This window comes from Zingiber officinale, chromosome 1A, assembly GCF_018446385.1.
Source record: "Zingiber officinale cultivar Zhangliang chromosome 1A, Zo_v1.1, whole genome shotgun sequence".
In the NCBI taxonomy this organism is placed as follows: Eukaryota; Viridiplantae; Streptophyta; class Magnoliopsida; order Zingiberales; family Zingiberaceae; genus Zingiber; species Zingiber officinale.
In genome coordinates this window covers 47,448,380-47,466,168 of record NC_055987.1, presented here as the reverse complement: position 1 = coordinate 47,466,168, position 17,789 = coordinate 47,448,380, and positions in this window count along the sequence as shown.

Genomic DNA, 17,789 nt, shown 5'->3' with positions numbered 1-17,789 from the left:
CGGAAATTACCCAAATTAAAATCTTTCCTCCCCCCCCGCCCCGCTCTCTCTCTCTCTCCCATTCGCAACATCCGTCTCCGTCGTCCGACCGACCTCGCGGGTAAAAAACGGGAAAGTATAATATTAAAATTTCCCTCGCCGCTCTCTCTCTCCCTCGCCCGCTCCCTCCTTCAACGTCCTCCGTCGTCCCTCGTCCCTTGCGCTCCCGGCGGAAAAGTTTCTCCGGCGTCTTCAATCGCACAGCTGCTGTGCTAATCCACACATTATTGCCTACAAAAATTGGTAAAGACGTTAGCTGAAATAATTGTATAAAGATGCACCGCGCCTTTGCTTCGCTTCTAAACGTTGCATCAATTTCTTCGCAGGAAACTATCCTTGTAGCATCTGACTTGGATTGGTCGTCGTAGAAGGTCCGAAGGATTTATGCAACAACCGCCTACAGCCACTTGGACTTTCCTTTGCTACTACATGGTGTAGCAGCTACATGAAGAGGTAGCTGCTACAACGTGTAACAGTTAACTTTCTGTATAGCTGCGACACCTTGTAGCAGCTAACTTGGTAAGTCGTGTTTCTAGCAGCCCTATTTTCTAACAGAGATTAATCCAGTAGTCATAGTTTTCATATTGTGTATATCAACTTGATTAAAAATTATTTTCCCAATAAGGTCTTACAGTGTCGTGCTTTGCTTTGCTACTACACCTTACGAATAGCTATTTTGACTCATAACTGCTACACCTTGTAGCAGCTAACTTAGTAAGTCGTTTCTTTAGTAGGCCTATTTTCTTACATTGCTTTACCCAGTAGCCATATTTTTGTAGCTTTATATCAACATGCTAAAAAAATGATTTAAAATTATTTTCCCAGTCTTATAGTTCCTTGCTTAAGTGTCTTGCTTTGCTTTGCTGCTACACTTTCCGAATGGCAAATTCGAATCATAACTGCTACACCTTGTAGTAGCTACTTCGACTCATAACTGCTATACCTTGTAGTAGCTAACACCCCATGTAGCTATCACACCTTGGGGCACCTAACTCGTTCATTCGTTTTTGTAGTATCCATATTTTTCTAGTTGTTTATCAACTTGCTAAAAAATGATTTAAAATTATTTCCGCTGCTGCAATGCCTTTGCTTTGCTTTGCTGCTACATCTTATAGTAGCTACTTCGACTCATAACTGCTACACCATGTAGCAGCTAACTCTCTATGTAGCTGCCACAACTTGTGGCAGCTAACTCGGTAGGATATATGCTACAACGACGTAATAGCTCTTTCATCATTGATGCTTCACCAAGATGTGACTCTGCATTTTCAACCAATAATTGATCATAACAATCACAGTTTTTTAGATAGATCAAGTAAATGAGGTTTCTTACATTTCGTTGTAGAAACAAATGTAGCATGGTGAAGCAGTTAGTCGTCTGAAGCTGATACACGTTGCAGTAGCTAAAGGTCCAAATAACCTTTTTTTTTTTTTTTTACCATTTTCCCTTTTTACAAATATTGTGCAAATATATATAGTGTCTAATTACAATTTTACCCTCATCGGGCAAAGTTTCAACTCCTATACTCGTCGTGTGACAAATATTTCGAAGGAATTTCATTGATAGTTGATCGGTGCTCAACGGAGTCTTCCTCAATCAACCTCACCGCGACGATTTGTTTCTCATCCAAAGCTACGCCTTCATCGTAAGTATTCTGGTAGGGTTTCTCATCCAAAGCTTCGCCTCCATTGATAGGTTGAATCTTTAGGGTTTTGAATCATCATTAGCTGCTACAATTGCGTTTAATGTTTTTAGTTCATTAATGATTGAGGGTTTTACTTTGAGTGAATCAAGGGTTTGAAAAACATGTTTATATTTTCTATCGCAGCTATTGTAGTTGAACTGCTACAACGTAGGTAAACCTTATTGATTGATGCGTTGTGGTTAAACCCTACACTCTCGATTGGCTTCTCATTATTGTAGCAGCTACTTTACCCTAACTACTACAACGTGATCAGTACCTATGTTGTATAATCTACTAATCACATTGTACTATCTAAGAGAAAGAATAGACATTGTAATGTATCTAAATATGGTATAAAAATAACAGTTTCATGCATTTTTTGGTATGCAGAACTAAATGGTGAGGCAAAGAACTGCTGCTTCCCGTGCATATCGCAAGAAAGTGCACTGAAAAAGTAACTACCCTCACTTCAAGGGGTTTATATCATCACTCCACATAAACGACCGGCAGATGGAAATGATCAATGGAAGCCCATTTGCTTGGGAAGTAGCCATGCCTGAAATTGCAAATATTCGAAGCCTAATCCAAAATATGTTTGACAATTGGGGCGTTCAAGCCAGATGCTTCATCTTTCAAAATAAGGAGATTAACTTCACTAGGAAAGACGTTTCATTGATTCTTGGACTCCCAGACCAAGGCGCTGAAGTTAATTTGCAACAGCATGCAACCACCACCCTACTATTTCTTCAACACTTCCATAATGTGGAATGTACACAGAAGGAGCTAGAGAACAAGATGGTCACCTTTAGCAAACAACCTCCAACTGCTGAATCCGATACTCTCTTTTGCCAATTGTTAATATTGTATTTCTTTGTTACTGTTTTATTTACTATTACTAGCAGTATATCTAGATTACCAGTACAATCACTAATAGATTGCGTAGATGATTTTGTCAATTTAGGTAGGTATAATTGGTGTAAGGTTGTATATGACTATATCAGCCCACAGCTGAGGGTCATTGGTCCGATGCTTTCACAGAGGTCAAAACCAGAGGGCCTTGCGGGAAATCAAGCTCCCATGCTCAGAGGGTTCGCTATCTCCTTGCTATAAGTCCCTAAATATAATGATAATCTCATAAGATTTATGTAGAGAGTATCATATATAAACAATTTTTATTGTATTGTAGGTCTAGATGTGTGAACATGTCAGAATAATGAATCCTTACAGACAACATGCCCTTCCAAGAATATGTAGATGGAAGTGGTCAGGCTCCCGCGTTAAGACAATAAAGTCTAGGATCGCTAATTACCTCTTGTAAAAATAATTGTTGATTTAAGTCCATTGGACCTCGAGATACACCTTCTCTCAAACGATTCCCTAGAAGATCTTGTAGAGCATATTGATCAACAAATTGCAGAGGGGTTTTTACAATTAGCTGCTGAGGGAAATTCTGAACAACTTCCTGAGCAATTTCCTGAAGAGGCAGCCTATGCTCAGGAAATTCCTCACTCAGTTCCTGCACATGCAGCAAAAGCTTTGGAAATGCCTGAACAAGTTATTGAGAAATTAACTCTAGAATATATTTAGGAGAAAGGGGCTTGCACAAATTGTAGTGCGAGGGAGGCCGAAATTTCTTGGTTGGAGTCTGTGGTTGAGGGCAAGGACTAGCGCATTGCCCAGATAGAGGCCACAATTATTGCGTTAACTAAGGAGAATAAAAATGGTGCCAGGGATGCAGAAACTTCAATAGATTACAAGGACAATACGATTGAGGAAAATGACAGAATTATAATTGTAAATGATAAAATTATAGCAGAGCAAGAGAGAAAAATCAAAGATCTTCAAAGTCAGTTGCTTGCCAAAGATATAGTGGCATTACCTGCTAAACGACCAATAACAAGGGGAAAAAGGAATGCTAGGAAGAGAATCACACCCCCAACTACAAAAGATATTAAGGTAGTGCCCTTAGCTAAAAGAATTAAAAAAAGTCACTATCCAAGATTCGCATGAGCTAGAGATTGCTAAGGGCAGTGGAGAGGAAAATATTGAAGTTCCTGGTAAAGTTCAAGAGGGTCATAACTCATCTACTGATGTAGCGGCCACAACTTCATCATCTAAATGCTTGCATACGCTTGTCAAACACAAATATAAAATCACGAAGGTATGATTTAGGTTGGTTTATTGTTTTGTCTTTTACTCCTATATCACATATAATTAGTCTCTCGCTGAAAAATGTTCTCTATGTATTTGTTCAGCAAGCGAAGTCATATTTTAATAAAATCAAAGATGATGTGGTGGCAGAGACATTGTTGAAACTGAGTCAGCTCAAGTGAGTTGAAAGTTTGTTGAGTTATACATTTATCGGAATGCAATTATATGATGAATTATATGTGTATACTTATATTGGTAACACAAGGATAAATTACTTTGAAAGTGCATTCTTATTGAATTGTAAAACAAACATTTTATTTTATTGAATAAAATCAACCATGGTAGATATAGAAGTTGGTATGACACATATAATTTCCGTAACTGCTCCAATTGTAGCAACAATAGACACTATTGTTGTAAAACATAATTTATGGACATGTTTTATTTTTTTGTTTATGTAGAGCTACGACAAAGGCAATATGGTCCAACAAAACGATTTCATTAGATATATTATATTTCCTATGTGTTTTTATTGGAATATAGGCACAGATGTCGATTGCATCAATGCATATTTTGCAATCATTGCAGAGGAAGCCAAAACCTCTGGCATACCATATTGGCCATATATATTTTGTGCTGCTGGATTTGTTGTGAGTATAATGCCAACTCCTACTACTCAGTTTTTTATTCTCCATATATTCCTTTAACAATACTGGTTTGCTGGCACAGGAAATGTTTGAAATGTTACCTTATGAGGCATTTGGGCTATCAACAAGCACTGATACTGACAAGCCACTCAGGTATATATTCTGTTCATTAAATAATGCAGATGATCACTGGCACCTACTTATAATAGACCTCTAAGAAGCTCAATACATGCATTATAACTCCCTTGGATCCTCAGAACTATACACATCAAAGTTTCAAAATTCTGTGAGTACCTGCCATGTTGAGTAAATCATAATCTATTGGATGTATGTGTGTATTGGTTACAAACTTCATACTCGTGTAGGTTGATTTTTTTAAAATATGGACCCATCCTACTATGAAATGTGGTATCCAGGGTTACATTCCTTAATGTCAAGAGACTTTGAGGTATCTACGATCCCGGGTCCAACACAAGTAAAATCGTAAGTACATCTGTTTATTCATAATTTTTATACATCTCCATACTTCCGCTAGCAATTATAATATTAACAGTGTGAAATCAACTCTATCTTTCAGGTTAGATTGTGCATTTTTTGTAATGTGATACGCCGAGAGTTTAATGTACCGAAGGCCAATAGATTTTGGACAAGCTGGAATGAGAGAATTTAATTTTCATGTTGGTCATAAAATTTTTAATAGCAAACACTAGATTAATGACAAGGTGGGGGGTGTAAACGTATTGATACACTGATTGTAAAGGTTTTCTGATTCCCATAAAATTAGCCTAGGTTGTGTAAATATTTTGTAATATACTGCTGTCAATGCCTTGCGAAGCTAATACAGGGTATAGCAACCAAAGATTAAGTATATGCTGACAGATTGTGGCAGTTAATCGACAGTAGCTGCTTCAACGTGTTACAGTCCATTAGTAGTAGCTGCTATAAGGGACAAATAAAAGCTGGATTATTCTAATATAAATCACCGATAAATGTACTATGAAGCTGCCTAGTCCACCTTGTAGCAGCTAACATGAGCTGCTGCTTGGTAAGTCCTATTTATAACAACTAAAGGAATTATAACACATATCAACCATACCAATATTAGTGTTATTTATATTAAATGTGGCAAAATATAATTATATATTTTTATGATCGGCAGTAGCTACTACAACGTGTAGCAGCTAATCTATAGACTAACTGCTACACATTGAAGCAACTACAACATAAAGTCGTTGCCATAGAGGAAATGCTACACGTTGTAGTAGATAATCCCTTTTTTACTAGTCATAGAGTGTAGCATGCTACACGGTCGCTAGCAAATTGTAGTAGATCACTTTAATACTGTAGCTTGATAAATTATAATTATATTTCACCACCCCATCTGGCTGCCTTTAATGTGTTATGTGGAAATGATGGTTCAGTTACTACAAGGGTGAAGCAGTTACTACATGTATTGTGAAGCTGGCGTGCCCACCTTGTAGAAGTACATCTAGAGTTGGTAAAAATAATAAAAATAATATTGTTATGTATATTAACTTGGTAATAAAAAATGTTAAATTATTTTAATCAGCGGTAGTTACTATAGCATTGTAGCAGGTATTGCACTAGTTGCTGCATGTTACAGCAGCTACATCATAAAATATAACGCTAGAGTAAATACTACACGTTGTAGCAGTTAATCCTAAGTAGCTACTACAACGTGTAGCAGCTTATCGCCAGTAACTGTTACACGTTGGAGCAGCTAGTCTTTTGTTGCTTCTATCTGTCCTTGCAGCATCTAGTGCTTGACGTTGGCGCTGCTAGTTAGCTTGTTCGGAATATAGGTTTAGTAAAATTTTCGATTGAAACATTTTAAGTTGCGACATGTTGTAGCAGCCTTTGAACATTACATGTGTTGGTTAGTCCTAAGAAAACGTACCGGTTCCACTGTACAAAATTTTTTGTACAAGTGTCGAACCTTTCCTTAAATAACCTATTGTGTTCTTTAGAAGTTAAATTAGGAATCACAGACGGAACTTAACATCATTGATTCCAAATTTAACTTATCTGTTCTTAATGATTTAGATTTGAATCGCAAGTGGAACTTAACACTATTGATTCAAATCCACCTATGTTATTAATTTCATTAAATATTAATTTCCAAAATTGGCTTCCAGGACTGCATGGCGAGGCACATGACTTTCTTGGATATGGGAGCAACTACCACCACCTAGACAAAGCATTTTAAGGAAAGTTAATATTTAATTTCCTTAAATAACTCTAGGTTAACCAAAAAGAACAATCAAATCACAAATTCGAAAAATAAAACAAAAGAAACACAAATTCGAAACAAATCTGAAAACTCTAGAATCATATGCCTCTTGTGTTTGGTATTTCCAAAAATAACTTATACAAAGAAAACTAGTATGATGCGGAAAACAATTACTAGTTATACCTTTCTTTGTAAGCAAATAACCTCTTGATCTTCTACCGTATTCCTCTTCTTATCCCGGACGTTGTGTGGGCAACGATCTACCGAGATGAGAATCCACCTAAGCCACCTTCTTCTCCAAGCAATATTCGGCCACCACAATAGCTCCATGAAAGGATGAGGTTCAACCACCACCAATGTAACAATCCAAATTTCCTCATTTTGAGCCCCAAAAATAATTCAAAAATATTTAGAAATGCTATAAAAAATTCTAGAGATTTTTAGAAATTTTTACGTAATTTTTGGAGTTCGTTTGGTATTTTTACCAAGAGGAAGAAGTAAAAAAAAAAAGAAAAAAAGAAAAAAATAATATATGTTGAAGTCGGGTTTTGAACCCAAGACCTTGGACTTGGCCCGAGTCTTAACCGAATCCAGCCAACCAACTGGTCTGCGGTTGTTTTGTTATTAAGAAGGGAAGTGAATTTATTTAAGTTGTAATTGGAACATTTAAAATAAATTGGAAAATAAAGGGCGCGACTGAGGGATCAAAGTCGAGATCTGTGGCTTCGGTTAAAACCGGCTAACCAGCTGTTCCGTGGCTGTTTTGTGAACAAATAGAGAATGAAATAAATTTAAGTAGTGGTTATAGATAATAGAAATAAAAGGTTGCAAAAAAAGGGCCGCGCCGAGGCTCGACCCGAAGACCTCCGACCGCAGCAAAGTTTTAAGCGAAACACAGCCAACCAACTGCGCCAGCGGACTTTGTTATTAAAGAAGGAGAAAAATTCTATTTAAGCTATAGTTGGAAACAAAAATAACCTTAAGTATAAGATTTAAATCTTTTTCCTAAAACCTAAAATTTCCTCTCTCAAAGCCTTCCTCTCTGCTTCACGCGTGCGCAGCGCCGATTCCTTCTCAGGCGAAAACGAAGTTAGGGCTTCGTCTCCGATGGCCGGCGAGCACTTCTCTCCTTCGGTTCTTCACAGATTCGAGGTCTCCTCGTTGAAGAGAGCTCGTGGGCACGAGGAAGGGTTGAAATTTGAAGTTTCTCCGCGAACCCTAGAGGTTTTCTCCTTTGGTTTGAATTCAAGATCATGGTAAGTCGCTTACTCACCTGCGGTAAGGGTAGCTCTCGAATTCATTCTTTGATTTTGGTAAAGTTTGTAGCTTTGGAATTTTCTGCCGTGGTTCTGAATAAGGGAATGGATTGTGGTTTTGGGATGTAGTTTTTTGAAGCATGCTCGGATCAAGGTGGAGTTGTGATTATAGTATTCGAATTTTGTTGCTCCATTAAGGCATAAGCTGTGAATGAGTTCTATATAGGTTTGATTATAAAGGTTCAAGTCGTGAATCAGCTTTGTAGAGGTTTATGTTTTAAGTTTTCAGCAAGCCTAATTTGGTTGGTCTTGTGTTAAGTAATGAAGATGATCATCCTCTAGAAGCTTATTGCTAGCTGTTAGTCTCTAGTTTATTTTCTGTCCGTTTGGGTTTACTTCAGGTTGATCTGATAAACATGTACAGCCGGAACTTCTTTTATGTTTCCTTGCCGTGGCATTAAGGTTCAGGTTTAGTATAGAGCATTTAAATTCAGATTTGGACTTTCATTCTGCAGGTTTAGATTCCGGTTTGAACAACCCTTATGTTTTTCCTTGTTACCCTACTACTTGTTCAAAATTCAGATTTAGGTTTCCAATCTGTAGATTTAGTTTTCGGTTTGAGCTTATGGTTTAGTAAATCAGTTTAGATCATGTTGTAACATGTGTAAAGATCTCTATCGCTCTATAAAAGTATAAGCTTTACACGAGTATCAAGCTTTAACAGATTTTTAGTGTTGAATAGCTATGTATAGCATTTTGTTTCTCTGGTTGCTTGTGACCTTAAATAGATTTAGTTTTGAGACGAAGTATAGAGCATGAACAGATTAGAAGACCACAGTATTACCTCAAACATTGTAGTTAGATTTCTCTTGTTAAAGCATGCTATTCGGAATTTAATGTTTGGATGGTTGAGATAGAATTGAAGTGATTAAAGGGCTTGCTATTGTGATTTATTCATAGAGATGGGAATTTTGCGATGTCTTAGAAATTGCTATTCCATAGTTACCTAATGTTATTTGAATTTTTAATAAACTGTTAAGTGATACCATGAGAATAATCTGTATGAAGTCTTCTCTGAATCTATCAATTGATGTGGGTATGAGATCTGAAAGTTCACATTAATTGTAGGTCTTTAGCTGATTTGCAATTAACCGGACATGAACATCCTAGTCTTAGGAGAATTCGGTCGAAAGTTGTTTAGCTTGAATGTAGCATCTAGATTTTTATTAGGTAGAGCAGATTTTATCACTACAAAAAATTAGAAAAATAGCGACGAATTTTTAGCGACAAAAATAAATTTTGAAGCAAATCATCGCAATTTGCGACGACATTTTAATTTGTCACAAATATTATTATTTTAAATACTTTTTTATCAAAAATATATGTTCGCGACGAAAGTTTGGAAAATAAATCGTCGCTAATGTTTTAGCGGCGAAATATGGAGTTTGTCGCTAATTAATATGATAGCGGTGGAAAAAAATACCACTAATATTCGGATATTAGCAACGAAATATGCCAAAATCGTTGCTAATATATTCGTGTGGGATATGTTAGCGGCAAAAAGACTCTAATTCGCCACTAAATCTGACCTAATTTCCCCACCGCCACCTGCGTTTCTCTCGCACCACAACTCCTCTTTTCTCCACGCGCACCTCTTCTCCGCCATCGTCTTTCTCCTCGCGCCACACCTCCTCTTCTTCTCCGCTCGCACCTCTTCTCCGCCACCCTGTCTTTCTCCGCGCGCACCTCTTCTCCGCCACCGTCTTTCTCCTCGCGCCACACCTCCTCTTCTTCTCCGCCACCGTCTTTCTCCTCGCGCCACACCTCCTCTTCTTCTCCGCGCGCACCTCTTCTCCGCCACCCTGTCTTTCTCCGCGCGCACCTCTTCTCTGCCACCCTCTTTCTCAAAGATGTAACGTCGCTAATATATTTGCAACGAATAATGTAACGTCGCTAATATATTTGCAACGAAATATTACATTTCGTCGCTAATATAGGTTTACGACAAGCTTATTACGACGATTTTAGCGACGAAAAGTTATCGTCTCAAAGATTTTTTAGCGGCGAAAAAATAACATTAGCGACGAAAAAAATCGTCGCAAAATATCTATTTTCTTGTAGTGTATTAAGAACATTCAAGTGCAGATTCGTTAGGCTCATAGTGCAGTTTTGATTAACATAGTATGCAGTTTTCTGTTAATTTAATATGCAGAATTAAGCCTAAGTTGGTATGCGGATTTTTATTTGCCATGAAAAAGAAAAATTATTTTAATTAAAAATAATTTTCTTTTCTCAATAATAATGGCCGACCACCTTTTCTCCCAATCAAGGAAATTTTAATTCACATAAGAATTAAAACTTCCTAATTTGCTTCCGAAAATTTATAAAAAAATTCTCCAATAATTTTTCCCTTCATGATGGTTTATAAAAAGGAATTTTTATAAAATAAATCTTTCTTTTAAACATGTGGATAAAAAGAAAGTTATCTCTAAAAATTAAAATCTCTTTCAATTTACAAATAAGGAAAGATATCAAATCTTTTCTTAATCTTTTGTAGAAGCTTTTTAAAAGAAATATTTAATTTTTAAACTCTCTTTTAAATCATGAATATGGTTAAAAAGGGAAAGTTTTCTTAAAATTAAAATCCACATTTTAATCTACAAATAAGGAAAGATTTCAAATCTTTTCTTAATCCTTTGTAGAAAACTATAAAAGGAAATATTTAAATTTTAAACTCTCTTTTAAAATCATGGAATCCACATAAGGAAAAATTTATAAATAGAATCCTTTTTAATATGATGTGGCCGACCACATCATGCTTGGACTCCAAGCATTGGCCGACCACCAACTTGGCTCAACCTTTGGGTCTTGGCCGACCCTAGCTTAGGTTCCAAGCTAGCTTGGTCGGCCACCAAAAAATGGGTAAGAAGGTGGGTATGTGGTGGGTATAAATCTCTATATACAAGAGGCTACGATAGAGACCGAGAGGAAGAATTGGTTTTGGTCTCCCGATGAAATTAAGCTTCCCGTGTTCGCCCCGAACACACAGCTTAATTTCATCAATAATAATTCATACCACTAAAGAACTATTATTGAACTACCGCACCAATCCCAAATTACATTTTGGGCTCCTTCTTATTATGAGTGTGTTAGTTTCCCTGTGTTTAAGATGTCAAATGACCACTAATTAAATGAGTTACTGACAACTCACTTAATTAATATCTTAGTCCAAGAGTAGTACCACTCAACCTCATCGTCATGTCGGACTAAGTCCACTTGCAGGGTTTAACATGACAATCCTTATGAGCTCCTCTTAGGGTCATTCTCAACCTAGATTACTAGGACACAGTTTCCTTTTATAATCAACAACACACACTATAAGTAATATCATTTCCCAACTTATCGGGCCTATTGATTTATCGAACTAAATCTCACCCATTGATAAATTAAAGAAATAAATACTAAATATATGTGTTTGTTATTATATTAGGATTAAGAGCACACACTTCCATAATAACTAAGGTTTAGTTCTTTTATAAAGTCAGTACAAAAAGAACTTACCTAAAATGGTCTTACTCAATACACTCTAAGTGTAATAGTGTAATTATATAGTTAAGATAAACTAATACCTAATTACACTACGACCTTCCAATGGTTTGTTCCTTTCCATCTTGGTCGTGAGCTACTATTTATAATTTATAAAGAACCGATAACACGATCTTCTGTGTGTGACACCACACACTATGTTATCTACAATATAAATTAATTGAACATCTACATTTGGTATATATAAATGTAGACACTTGACCAATGTGATTCTTATAATGTTTATACAAAAGCTAGGCTTTTAGTATACACTCCAACAATCTCCCACTTATACTAAAAGACTATGCTGCCATAAACGCTGCCATACATCTGATTTCCATCCATTCAACATGTCCATCAAAAGCTCTTGCCTTAAGGACCTTAGTGAAAAGATTTACAGGTTATCACTTGATGCAATATAGGCGGCAACAACTTCTCCTCATTATACGATGTCTCGTATTAGGTGGTACTTGCGCTCTATTGTGTTTACTTGCCTTATGGACTCATGGTTTCTTCGAGTTTGTTACTGCACCACTATTATTACAATAAATTGTAATAATTTTTGGACAAACCAGAAATCATATCCAAGTCCATCTTGAGGTTACTGAGTCACTTAGCTTCTATGGCTGCCTCTGAGGCTGCCACATACTCAACTTCCATAGTGGAGTCTGAAAAGCACCTATGCTTAACACTCCTCCATAGTTATGACTTTACCTCCTAAAGTAAACACAAAACCCCGAGGTCGACTTACTATTGTCCCTATCAGATTGAAGGTCAAAATCCATGTAACCCATAGGGATCAAATCATCTACTTAGTAATCTAGCATATAATCCCTAGTCCTTCTCAGGTACTTCAATATATGCTTTACGACAGTCTAGTGTCTCGGTCCTGGGTTACTTCGATATCTGCTAACTATGCACTGGGCAAAACAGATATCTAGTCTCGTGCATAGCATACATTAGGCTTCCAATAGCCGAAGCATAAGGAACTGCCTTCATTTTCTCTATCTCCTTTGATGTCTTTAGAGACATCTCTTTAGATAAAGCTACTCCATGCTGAAAAGGTAAGAAATCTTTCTTAGAGTTTTGCATGCTAAAACGAGCTAGGATTGTTTTGATATATGAAGCTTGGGATAAGTAAAATATATTCTTTTCTTGCGATCCCTTTGATCCCAAGAATATATGTATTCTCCCAAGTCCTTCATATCGAATTGTTTGGACAACCATACCCTTACTTCTGACAACACTTTGATATTGTTTCCAACTACCAAAAATGTTATCTACGTATAGTATAAGAAATACCACCACGTTTCCATCACACTTCTTGTATACACAAAACTTATTCTGTTATAAAATAAATCCAAAGGTCTGGATTACCTTATTAAACTGGATGTACTAAGACCTTGAAGCTTTACTTCAGTCCATAGACTGATTGAGCTTACACACAAGATGCTCTTTGCTCTTTGCAATGAACCCTTCGGGTTGTTTTATATGGATGTTTTCTTTAAGACTTCCATTAAGGAAAGTTGTCTTGACATCCATTTGCTAAATCTCATAGATAAAAGAATCTAGATAGACTTAAGCATGACTACCGGTAAAAAAGTTTCTTTTTTCAACAAGCCTTGCTTTGAAAGTTTCTACCTTCCTGTCTATCCCTCTTTTCCTATTGTAGACTTATTTTCACCCAATGGCTTTTACACCATTTGGTGATTTTATAAGCTCCCAGACTCTATTAGAATACATATATTCTAATTCTGTATTCTTTGCCAAGATGCTGCATCTTTATCTTGGAATGTCCGGAGATCGGGTTCATGTCCACCAGGGATCATGTAACACCCCACCCTCCTCACTACTGGACTGTGAGGGCGGAGCGCTATTGGACTACTACCTTTACTTAACTATCCTTGTTCACATGTTGATAGTAATTCCTAAAACTCCCGGAGAACTCAAAATATACAATTAACTAGCAACGGAAGACTAAATGACTCATCTAAGACATTCTTAATAAATGGAAATCTTAATAAATTCTTATGCTAGGTCCCAAGGCTTCTATAGTCCAGGCATCACACATCCATCCGCACCTTCTTGTCGCCTTCCTTTGCTATAACTTTTCCTTTCCTTTATCTGCAGTAAGAGGAAATGCAACTATAAGCAAAATTGCTTAGTAAGCACTATCTAACTCACAAAACTCGAATATGCATGTAAACATACTGAAATCCAAGAACTGAAAACTCTAAGAAAACTACTACACATGCTCATCTAATAGCAAAAGAATAATGCATACTGGAATGCTAAACATGTAAAGCTAATCAGAATAACATGCTAGCAGAAGGGAAACTAAAACTTGCTGAATTCTAAACACTTTCTGAAACCTTTTTCACTTAAAAACTTATTCTTTTATTTCACTTGTTTAAAACTTATACTTTAATACTTTTATACTTATGTGAAACTTATTTTACTTGTTCAAAAGCTTATACTTATAATACTTCAAAATAATAATCAACTTTCTTCTTGGGCCCAGGCTTAGTACCATCTTATGCGCGATCCCTAATAGGTTGGGGTAGCGAGCCACCAATCCTAAAAGAGCAGACCTCGGTCTACCAGGGCCAAGACCTCGGAATTGGACACCTGGATTTGTTTAACGACAACCTCGGAAGTCGGGTACTAGCCTCTTCAAAGTAAAATATCTTATTATCTTAATTACTTCTTCTTTAAATGCCTTGGCATTTTAACGAGCACCTTGTGTGTCAAAATCCCTAAAGTCTTGACTTTGGGATCTACTTAAGGCCTTGGCATTTTTCTTTCTTTTCTTTATCTTTCTTATACTTGTTAATACCTCTAATAAAAGAAGACTTCTTTAAAAACTGAAATGTTTAAACAAATTCTAACTTTGAAATGCATAAACAAAAATCTACATACTATGCTAATCAAAATTCTGCATACTATACTAATCAAGATTCTGCATTCTATGCTACACTATTTCTGCATACTATGCAAACATAAATTCTGCATTATAATACTTAACCAAACTGCACTATAATCTTTTTCTTTAAAAACTGCACTATAAGTTCCACCAAAAATCTGCACTACAGGTTCCACCAAACATCTGCACTATAAATTTCACAAAAAATCTGCACTACAAGTTCCACCAAAAATCTGCACTATAAACTTTAAAGAAATCTACACCATAAGCTCTTAAGAAATCTGCACTACAAGCTCTAAAGAAATCTGCTCTAAAGAAATCTGCATTTTAAGCTCTAAGAAATCTACACTACAAGCTTAATTAAAATCTGCACTATAAGCTTACATAAAAATCTGCACTATAAGCTTAATTAAAATCTGCACTATATGCTTAATTAAAATCTGCACTATAAGCTTAAATAAAAATCTGCACTATAAGTTTAATTAAAAATCTTCACTATAAGCTTAATTAAAAATCTGCACTATAGGCTTAATTAAAATCTGCACCATAAGCTTAATTAAAATCTGCACTATAAGCTTAATTAAAATCTGCCGATAATTCTACATAAAAATCTGCACTATAAGCTTAATTAAAATCTGCACTATATGCTTAATTAAAAATCTGCACTACAAGCTTAATTAAAATCTGCACTATAAGCCTACATAAAAATCTGCACTATAAGCTTAATTAAAATCTGCACTATAGGCTTAATTAAAAATCTACACTATAAGCGCTTCTCATGCTTCGAATTCAAGAAGAACAAAGGTCCGAAACTACTCCTACTGCAGGTGAGAAGCACTTACCTTTGCGTTCTTGGGCTTACAACCGGAAAGAAAACTTCTAGGGTTTGCTGGAATTGCAAGCTTCGACCCCTCCTTCGTGCTCACGGTTTCCCCTTGACGAGAGGATCACAACCATGTGAAGATCTCACGGAAATCTCCCTTGGCCGGCCGCCGGAGAGGAACCCTAGATCCCCCCCCCTTTTTTCTCCTTCGCCCAAACAGGAGACGCTGTGCCGTCGGGAGAGAAAAGGAGAGGAGAGGTTTAGGTTTTTTGGAAAATAATCCCTAAGTTCTCCCTTTTTATAACTTAATATTTCTGTTAACTATCTTAAATAAATTCGCTACCTTTTCTAAACAGATAAATCCAACATCAACTTATCCCTTTTATAATCCAATATTCTGTTAACTATCTTAAATAAATTCGCTACCTTTTCTAAACAGACAAATCCAACATCAACTTATCCCTTTTATAATCCAATATTCTGTTAACTCCTTAAATAAATTTTTCTAACTTTTCTAAACAGATTTGTCCGTTTGCACACCTGGTCAGTCGGGTTTTGACCGAGTCAAAGGTCGTGGGTTCAATTCTCGGCTTGAACATTTTTTTGTCGAAACTTCTTTCGTTTAGTAAAAATACCAAATGACCTCCAAAAATTGCATAAAAATACTCTAAAAATCTCTAAAAATCTCTAGAATATTTCTAAAGTATTTCTAAATATTTTTAACCACTATTAGGACTCGTAATGAGGAATTTTGGGTCGTTATAGATCGAGTCCAAAGACTCTCCCAAAACATGAATCTTTTAGGTTGCCTAACAACCCTCCCACTACGACAAGACACTTTCTGTAATTGTGTATCATTTGTGATACGTGTTGTAGTTTCTTGTGATATTTCATCTTGTACAGTTGGCACTAGGTTAGACATGTCCTTTAATTTCTTTAAGAACAATTTTTACTCATGGACTTGTGATTCATAGTATAGTCCTTTTCTAAAATCGGGCATTAGTGCCAACAATGACCTTCCGATTTTAAGGACTATAAACCTCTTTTCGTTTTTCTATGATAACTCACAAACAAGTGAACTCATGTCCAACTTATCAGTGTCTCTCACGTCCTAGACCACCCAAATCCGAATATGCTTTAGACTAGGCTTACGCCCATTCTGTAATTCTGTGGGAGTAGAGAGTTCTGACTTAGAAGGTACTATGTTCACTTCTGTTTCCAGTGTATATCCTTAAAACAAATTTGGTAATTTTCTGAATAACTCTTCATCGATCTAATTATTTCATAAGAGCCTTATACCTTCTTTCTACTACACCATTCTGTTGGGGTGTACCAGGTGTAGTTAGTTGGGATTGAATCCCGACTTCAAATAAGTGACTCCTAAACTCTCCTAAGAGGTATTTGTTACTACGATTTCACCGTAGTGTCTTAATACTTTTACTTTGACATTACTCCACATCAGCCTAATACTCTCTAAACTAATCAAAGCACTTAGACTTGTGGCGCGTTAAGTAAATGTATCCATATCTCGAATAGTCGTCTATAAAAGAGACGAAATATTCGAAACAACCTCTTTTCTGGATAGTCAAAGGTCTACACAAATCAGAATGAACCAATTCCAATATATCTTTGGCTCCATACCCCTTAGACTTAAAAGCTTTCTTGGTTATTTTTCCTTCCAAGTAAGACTCGTAGGTTGGAAAGATTTTCACTACCAATGAACCCAAGAGTTCATTGGTTATTTTCCTTTGAATCCTGCTCAAGTTAATATAACCTAGCCTTAGACGCCAAAAATATGATTGGTTCATTTTCAAAGGTTGCTTTCTCTTATTAAAGTTAGAAGATGTGTTATTAATTTCCATTTATTGCATCGTGAGAGTTATAGGATTATAAATTGTCAACCAACGTTCCAGAACAGATAACTTTCCTTTTTTTTCTTGATAACAAGTTTGTTATCAAAATAGACAGAATATCTATTCTTTAATAGTTTAAAAACCGAAATCAAATTCTTTCTAAACTTGGTATATAAAGATAATTTCTTAAAATCCATATTTTATTCCTATCAGAGGATAAGCATCTCCCACTACAACAGCTACCACTTTTACAGCAGTGCCCATGTAGACGGTGACTTCCCCTTCATATAGTTATCGAGTTTCCTGGAACCTCTGCAATGAATTGCATACATGATCAGTGGCTCCTGTATCTACACACCAGGTACCGGTAGATAACACCACTAATCATGTATTAACTAATGAATGAAATACACCTATATTGTTCTTAGTTCTAAGAGGATAGTCTACCTTAATGTCCAAGTCCTATCATTATAATTGGGACTACTAAGTCTTTTCTATACTATAACAACTAGGGGATTGACAAACATTTAAAATCTTAAGAATCACAAAAAAATTTGGTCAAGACCAACACTTTAA